At 39.6% G+C, this 9,553-nt stretch overlaps 1 pseudogene across 1 annotated transcript; it reads left to right on the top strand.

Moving 5' to 3' along the window:
- On the top strand, positions 217-1,924 carry LOC102174304 (annotated as a pseudogene). The gene has a single exon (XR_310286.3). The product of XR_310286.3 is annotated as a protein YIPF5 pseudogene (transcript).

The raw sequence follows: 9,553 nt of genomic DNA, 5'->3' as shown, positions 1-9,553 counted from the left end.
TCAGTCATTTACATCTGAAATACCAAAGGAACATTTCATGCAAAGATGGGCACAAGGAAGAACAGAAATGGTATGGACCTAACAGAAGCAGAAGACATTAAGAAGAGGTGGCAAGGAGGTGTCTTCCTGGGCCTTGACTTAGAGACATTTCTTTAGCACACCCAACCCCGCGACCCACCTTCCAAATGCTGCAACCCTAAATTCTAGAAGAATTATTTGCCGCCTTCTGAGGGTATTCGCTTAAGTAAAGTGTCAGGATCGAATTCAGGAGGCCCTTAGGCATAAGCTGTCTTTGCCGTTTTTCTGTTGCAGATCATTTGCAATGTCAGGCTTTGATAATTTAAACACGGATTTCTACCAGACAAGTTACAGCATCGATGACCAGTCACAGCAGTCCTACGATTATGGAGGAAGTGGAGTACCCTATAGCAAACAGTGTGCTGGCTATGACTACTCGCACCAAGGCCAGTTTGTCCCCGCAGACATGATGCAGCCACAACAGCCATACACAGGGCAGATTTTCCAGCCAACTCAGGCATATACTCCAACTACACCTCAGCCATTCTATGGAAACAACTTTGAGGATGAACCACCTTTATTAGAAGAATTGGGTATCAATTTTGACCACATCTGGCAAAAAAACACTCACAGTTTTACACCCCTTGAAAGTAGCAGATGGCAGCATCATGAATGAGACTGATTTGGCAGGACCAATGGTTTTTTGCCTTGCTTTTGAAGCTACATTGTTACTGGCTGGCAAAATCCAGTTTGGCTACGTATATGGAATCAGTGCAATTGGATGCCTAGGAATGTTTTGTTTATTAAACTTAATGAGTATGACTGGTGTTTCATTTGGTTGTGTGGCAAGTGTCCTTGGATATTGTCTTCTTCCTATGATCCTGCTTTCCAGCTTCGCAGTGATATTTTCTTTGCAAGGAATGGTAGGAATCATTCTTACTGCTGGAATTATTGGATGGTGTAGTTTTTCTGCTTCCAAAATTTTTATTTCTGCATTAGCCATGGAAGGACAGCAGCTTCTAGTAGCATATCCTTGTGCTTTGTTATACGGAGTCTTCGCCCTAATTTCCGTTTTTTGAACTGAATTTATCTGGGATGTAGACATCATTGGGCCAAATAACAAAAAGGACTTTGAACTCTTCAATCGGACCAGCAAATGGCTACAGTGCAACTCTCATGCAGATCTAATGTTCGACTCTTGGAGCAGTGGAAGTAAATAAGTATCTTTGGTTCATTTTTATAGAACTTTTGAATACTATATTGGATTTATGCAGTATGACTAGATTTAAAAGGTGTTTGTGCTTATACAAATAAGAAGTGCTATTTCTTTCCTGTTCCTGCAGCCTTAGAAGAACAACCTTTTCCCTTGCTAATTGTATATTATGGTGTTTTTGATAGATTTTTATCAACTGTGGGAAACTAACCACAGAGCTGATATCTTAAAAACAATCCATAGTAGAGAAGACACAGGACTTATTGGAGAAATATTTTTCCAAGTAATTAGGAAAGAAAACTTGCCTGTGTTGTTGAGTCAGATGCAGTTGAAGCAAAAAAGTGATCGAAATGTGAAGTTTTATGAGTTTGCACTTCAGAAATTTGACGTTCCTCTAAATTATCTCATGGAATTTTGGCCAAAATTCAGCAATACAGGTAGTTCACAGTCTACCTTATTGTAGACATGGAATGTGAATATCTGTATAAATATTAGCATTAACTAAAACATAGTGACCTAGACTGGCCACATTAATGTTATAGTTGTATTTCCATGTTTCCCAGGAAAAAGATAATCACTAACCACCTTTGAGGAAAATATTTAAAATGTCACAATTTCAGTATTGCAGTTCCCAATGTGAAGTGTGTTTGATGCTTATTGATTAAAATTTTCCCGATTAATTTAAAAAAAAAAGAAGAAGAGGTGGCAAGAATACACAGAAGAACTGTACAAAAAAGATCTTCATGACCCAGATAATCATGCTGGTGTGATCACTCAGCTAGAGCCAGACATCCTGGATGCTTAGGAAGCATCACTATGAACAAAGCTAATGGAAGTGATGGAATTCCAGCTGAGCTATTTCAAATCCTAAAAGATGATGCTGTGAAAGTGCTGCACTCAATATGCCAGCAAGTTTGGAAAACTCAGCAGTGGCCACAGGACTGGAAAAGGTCAGTTCTAATCCCAATCCCAAAGAAAGGCAGTGATCAAACTACTGCACAATTGCACTCATCTCACACACTAGCAAAGTAATGCTCAAAATTCTCCAAGCCAGGCTTCAGCAATACATGAACTGTGAACTTCCAGATGCTCAAGCTGGATTTTAAAAAGGCAAAGGAACCAGATATCAAATTGCCAACATCTGTTGGATCAGAGGAAAAGCAAAAGAGTTCCAGAAAACATCTACATCTGGTTTATTGATTACACCAAAGCCTTAGACTGTGTATCACAACAAACTTTGGAAAATTCTTCAAGAGATGGGAATACCAGGCCACCTTACTTGCCTTCTGAGAAATCTATATGCAGGTCAAGAAGCAGCAGTTAGAACTGGACATGGAACAACAGAGTGGTTCCAAATAGAAAAAGGAGTATGTCAAGGCTTTATATTGTCACCCTGCTTATTTAACATATATGCAGAGTACATCATGTGAAATGCTGGGATGGATGAAGCAAAAATTGGAATCAAGATTGCCAAAAGAAATATCAATAACCTTAGATATGCAAATGACACCACCCTTATGGCAGAAAGTGAAGAGGAACTGAAGAGCCTCTTGATGAAAGTGGAAGAGGAGAGTGAAAAAGTTGGTTTAAAACTCAACATTCAGAAAAGTAAGATCATAGCATCTGGTACCATCACTTCATGGCAAATAGATGAGGAAGCAATGGAAACAGTGACAGACTTTATTTTCTCGGGCTCCAAAATCACTGTAGATGGTGACTGCAGTCATGAAACAAAAAGAAGCTTACCCCTTGGGAGAAAAGCTATGACCAACCTAAACAGCACATTAGAAAGTAGAGACATTACTTTGTCAACAAAGGCCTATGTAGTCAAAGCTATGGTTTTTCCAGTAGTCATGTATGGATGTGAGGGTTGGACTATACAGAAAGCTGATCACCTAAAATTGATGCTTTTGAACTGTGGTGTTGGAGAAGACTCTTGAGAGTCCCTTGGACAGCAAGGAAATCAAACCAGTCAGTCCTAAAGGAAATCAGTCCTGAATATTCATTGGAAGGACTGTTGCTGAAACTGAAGCTCCAATACTTTGGCCACCTGATGCAAAGAGGTGATTCATTGGAAAAGACCCTTGCTGGGAAAGATTGAAGGGAGGAGGAGAAGGGGATGACAGAGGATGAGATGGTTGGATGATATCACTGACTTGATGGACATGAGTTTTAGCAAGCTCAGGGAGCTGGTGATGGACAGGGAAGCCTGCTGTGCTTGCTGCAGTCCATGGGGTTGCAAAGAGTTGGACATGACTGGACTGAACCTCTGACTTTCCTTTAAGAACTGGACTTTAACAGGCAACACCCATTGAAGCAAGGGCAATTGTCAGACAAAAGATACAACCATAAGGTCAGAAGTCAATCTTCACAGTGCCTGGGCAATGGGTGACTGTGGTGATCTGGGTGGGTCCCTGTAATCTTTGTACCAATTCCACATTGCCAACACCAGGCTACTTCAGTCTTCCTTGATTTCCGCCAGCTCATGACTCCCTCACACTTACAGTTCGTTCTTCACAGGGGATTGAACTGGGGCATTTCAATGTGCTTATCAATAATTTTATATATGATAATTTGTCTGCCCAACTCTATGTCTTGGCACTTGAAGGATAAGAGTTGATTTTTCTCAAGATTTAAGTCACGGTGTTGGACTCTTGCCTGAAAATAATAGGCATGAAGTGATTAGTGGAGTTGCAGTCTATGGAGTATTAGTTACTATTAATACTATACTTCTAAGTTTATAATAAATACTTTACTGCTCAAAGACCAACAGAAACTGAATGAAATTGAAAAAACTGAAAATTAAAAATCAATAGGAAAATAAGAATGAATCATGGAAATTCTCTATTGACAGTGAAAGTGAAAGTTGCTCAGTCAAGTCCAGCTCTTTGCAACCCCATGGACTATGCAGGCTATGGAATTCTCCAGGCCAGAATACTGGAATGGATAGTCATTCCCTTCTCCAGGGGATCTTCTCAACCCCTGGATTGAACCTAGGTCTCCTGCATTACAGGCAGATTCTTTACCAGTTGAGCCACAAAGAACAATCAATAATTTCAGGCAGAAGTGAAAACATTTGAACAAATGACACGGAAAACCATCCGACATTCTCCACTAGGTAAACTGTGAAAGATAAAGAATATGGGATTTTACATTTAAAAAAAATCTAAAAACATCATAAGGACTTCCCTGATGGTCCAGTGGTTAAGAATTGGCTTTGCCACTGTTTATAATAGCCAGGACATGGAAGCAACCTAGATGTCCATCAGCAGACGAATGGATAAGAAAGCTGTGGTACATATACACAATGGAGTATTATTCAGCCATTAAAAAGAATACATTTGAGTCAGTTCTAATGAGATGGATGAAACTGGAGCCGATTATACAGAGTGAAGTAAGCCAGAAAAAAAAACACACCAATACAGTATACTAACACATATATATGGAATTTAGAAAGATGGTAATGATAACCCTGTATGCGAGACAGCAAAAGAGACACAGATGTATAGAACAGACTTTTGGACTCTGTGGGAGAGGGAGAGGGTGGGATGATTTGGGAGAATGGCATTTAAACATGTATACTATCATGTAAGAAACGAATCGCTAGTCTAGGTTCAATACAGGATACACTGCTTGGGGCTGGTGCACTGGGATGACCCAGAGAGATGATATGGGTAGGGTGATGGGAGGGGGGTTCAGGGTTGGGAACTTGTGTACATCTGTAGTGGATTCATGTCAATGTATGGCAAAACCAATACAGTATTGTAAAGTAAACAAATAAAATTAAAAAAAAAAAAGAAAGAATTGGCTTTGCAAGGCGAGACACAAGTTGGATCTCTGATAGGTCCCACAGCAAAGATCCTTAGAGCCACAGCTAAGACCTGACACAGCCAAATAAATAAACAAACAAATATTAAACAAAAATAAACATACCATACATTTTATAATTGCTTAAATTTGCTTAGTACAACAACCATAAAATGGATTGTTTTTCTTGCAGTGAACAAAAGATAGGAAAGTAATCAGAAGTGATTAATTATATTTTTATAGAAAGCAAATAAACTGGATGATGGTCTAGAATATATGAGGCAATTGGGATAGAGAATGGAATGTTCCAGGAGACTCAGACTGACACATCTGGAAACTAAAAGGAGTGGCTATTATTCAATATCATAGAAGAGGAAAGATTCCAAATACGATCTCATAATTCATGAGTGTTTCCCACCTGACCATTTAAAAAGCTAAATATTTTAGACAGTGACGCAAATCTTCAGTGAGACTCAAATGCATTATTTAGGTGAGCAGGTGTTTGTTGCTGTAATCATTTCAAAACCTTTCAGTGTACAATCAAAGAAAGCATATTTAGTTCACAGAGAACACTTTTAATTACTGTGACCACAGTATAATGACATAAAGTTTTATTTAATTATTGTTTCTCCAAGGGCCCAGCTCCCATGGATTTCTGTCTCAGTCCTCTAGACAAGAAATTTAAGAGAAAATAGCAAGCGTCATTTTATTTACGTATCTCTAAGATAGGGGACAAAGAAGCAGCACCCCTCTTAAAACCACACAGCAAAACAACACTGTCAGTAAAATTACACACCATGTTGGCAAAGTACACAGCATAGCTTCAATAATGAAGGTCCCAGGAGATCAGAGGAGCCATCTTCGATACATGAAGAGCTTAGCTGCACAGTAGAGGTCAGCTTCAGGAGGCAGCGGGACCCGTCACCCCCAAGGTACCACCCTACTTTGAAAGAATTGAGTGGTGATCACATAGGAGATATTTTCCAGGGTTTCCAAGAAAATGCTGGAGGCGAGACTCTGCACACAATCCTTAGAGATCCAGAGATTTCACAAGTAGAGAGTACACCATTTAAGATTTTCTGCTTGGGAACTACATACAGCAACTCATGTGATTCAACAGAAAAGAAACACACTGGAGCAATCAGCACAGGGGTGGGGGTGTTGGGAGCCCCCATATTCAAGGGGGAAACAGGATGTCTGGGCAAGAACCAGTGTAGCTGTGGGCACCTATAGATAGATAGTCTGGTCTCAGACCTGCTGCCTCTATACTTTTCAACTCTACCTTGAAGCCTCTTCTCAATCTGTCAGGGATATAAATTCCAGGAAGAACAACTCTTTAGTCTAATGTCAGTCACTTGCTCAGTCTTTGGCCAAGGAAGAGCTGTGTATCTTGACTGACAGACTGCAGTTAGTAAGACAATAAAATAGACTGTATTCAGTGGAGCAAAGATAATACTCCCGAAGGGAAATCAGAGTGTTGTTCTAACATCAGGCATATTTTGGTGTGTGGGAGAGGAAAGGTGTTAGAATCACTGAAGTTTAGTTGATTGTTAGCACACATAAATTGAAATGGGAGACCAGGGGAAAATAGTGATAGGAGATTAGAGTCTGCAGTGACCAAAGAATGGGAAAGGAGGTCAATGTTAAAGAGGAGAGGAAAGGCAAAACAAATTGGAAGTGGAAGAAAAAGATAGAACTAGAAACCAATTTTTAAGCTCCTGAATGCAAATATGATGTCTTTGAGGACAGAGACTATGTTTTATTTATATTTAGTTTCACAGTTTACCACCCACCCCACCAATTATATAGTAGACAGATGTTCTACAAAGGTTTGCTGAATCAATGGTGAGCCAGTGAGTAAGTGATTGAATATATGAGCAAATGGATGGACAGATGGACAAATTGAAGACCGGTAGAATAATAATGTTAATTTGGAAAAATCAAATAATCTGCCAATAGACACAGACGGGTATTAAGCTAGGTTGCTCCTGTTAGAACAGAGATTCAGTAACTCAGGTAAGGCCATTAGGTGAGCTTCCAGGCTTCTTATGACCCACAACTAAATTCTGAAAAATTCTGTAGGTTCAATTCTCTTCAATTCTGTGCATTCAGAGAGCATAGTTGGTCAGTCTCAAACAACCTGTGTTGTGGAATGTTCGTGATTTTCATGTCACACCTTTGGGAAATGGCCCAAAACACACTTGAATCCTTTCATTTTCTAAAATCATCAACACTTGGTGTCTAGCTACTCTGTTTGTTGTTTTCCCCAGAGGTTTTCTAGAATGAGAGCTAGAATGACCGTATCAGTTCAGTTCAGTCCCTCAGTCATGTCCCACTCTTTGCGACCCTATGGACTACAGCACGCCAGTATTCCCTGTCCCTTACCAACTCCTGGAGCTTAATCAAACTCATGTCCATTGAGTCGGTGATGCCATCCAACCATCTCATCCTCTGTAATCCCCTTCTCCTGCCTTCAATCTTTCCCAGCATCACTCCAAATCTTTGTTGTGACGAGACAAAGAACCGAGGAACATACACTTGCGTGACACCAGCACTGGGGTCTTTTCCAATGAGTCAGTTCTTTGAATCAGGTGGCCAAAGTATTGGAGCTTCAGCATCAGTCCTTCCAATGAATACTCAGGACTGATTTCCTTTAGAATTGACTGGTTGGATCTCCTTGAAGTTCAAGACAAGAGTCTTCTCCAACACCACAGTCCAAAAGCATCAATTCTTCGGTGCTTAGCTTTCTTTATAGTCCAACTCTCACATCCATACATGACTACTGGAAAAACCATAGCTTTGTCTAGGCAGAACTTTGTTGGCAAAGTAATGTCTCTGCTTTTTAATATGCTGTCTATGATCAACCTAGCTTTTCTTCCAAGGGGCAAGCATCTTTTAATCTCATAGCTACACTCACCATCTGCAGTGATTTTGGAGCCCAAGTAAATAAAGTCTCTTACTATTTCCGCTATTTCCCCATCTATTTGCCATGAAATGATGGGATTGGATGCCATGATCTTAATTTTCTGAAGGTTGAGTTTTAAACCAACTTTTTCACTCTCCTCTTTCACTTTCATCAAGAGACCCTTTAGTTCTTCTTCACTTTCTGCCATAAGGGTGGTATCATCTGCATATCTGAGGTGATTGATATTTCTCCTGGCAATCTTGATTCCAGCTTGTGCTTCATCCAGCCCAGTATTTCTCATGATGTACTCTGCATATAAGTTAAATAAGCAGGGTGACAATATACAGCCTTGACATACTCCTTTCCCGATTTGAAACCAGTCTATGTTCCATGTCTAGTTCTAACTGTTGCTTCTTGACTTGGATACAGATTTCTCAGGAGGCAGGTGAGGGTGGTCTGATATTCCCATCTCTTGAAGAATTTTCTACAGTTTGTTGTGATCCATGCAGTCAAAGGCTTTGGTGTAGTCAACAAAGCAGAAGTAGATGTTTTTCTGGAGCTCTCTTGCTTGTTTGATGAACATTTTCAAATTATAGTTGAATCTTGATTGAAAATGGGAAAAAATAAGTTGATCCAACTCCACAGAAATCTTGGTAAAATTGCCACAATTCAGCAAGGATCATGATTATATATTAAAGGTTCTAGACTTCCTATTTCAGGAAAGGAAAAAGGAACACTGTGTTTCTCTGATGGCTTAGATGGTAAAGAATCTGCCTGCAATTCAGGAGACCTGGGTTCAAACCCTGGATTGGGAAGATCCCCTGGAGGAGAACATGGCAACACACTCCAGTATTCTTGCCTGGAAAATCCCATGGACAGAAGAGCCTCGTGGGCTACAGTGCATAGAGTCACAAAGAGTCGGCCACAGCTGAGCTATAACTCTTTCACTTTTCTCAGTAACCTGATCCCATGTAATAAAAATCTGGGGAGTGAATTTATATGAGTTTTAATCTTGGAGAAAAGTTTTGCTTGTTAACTTATGGACATTTTTATCTCTTCCTCAGCTTGTGGTGCTTACTTAATGTGATATTTTCAGACAGACAAGCTAGAAGTTTGGTATGTTTTCAACAGAATGTACATAATCATTTTTAGTATCCAGTTGTAAATATGTCTTTCACTTGTATTCAGGAAAGTTTTACATCTGACTTTTTTTTTTTTTGACATCTTTTTTTTTTAATTTTTATTTATTTATTTTTTTTTAAATTTTAAAATCTTTAATTCTTACATGCATTCCCAAACATGAACCCCCCTCCTACCTCCCTCCCCATAACATCTCTCTGGGTCATCCCCATGCACCAGCCCCAAGCATGCTGTATCCTGCATCAGACATAGACTGGCGATTCAATTCTTACATGATAGTATACATTACATCTGACTTTTAAGTAAGGTTAAGGGGAATACTGTGACCATTAAGATCACAGTAAACAAAACGATAATGATAAAAAAAGCTACCATTATTGCATGCTCATTATATGCCAGGCGCTGTGCTCAGTGCTCTACGTAAGGACTGAGGCTCTGCAAAACTCTTTCAATTCTTGAGGCTCCTATGT

The sequence above is a fragment of the Capra hircus genome, chromosome 9, assembly GCF_001704415.2.
Source record: "Capra hircus breed San Clemente chromosome 9, ASM170441v1, whole genome shotgun sequence".
Lineage (NCBI taxonomy): Eukaryota > Metazoa > Chordata > Mammalia > Artiodactyla > Bovidae > Capra > Capra hircus.
This window is presented reverse-complemented; position numbering and strand designations above follow the sequence as displayed.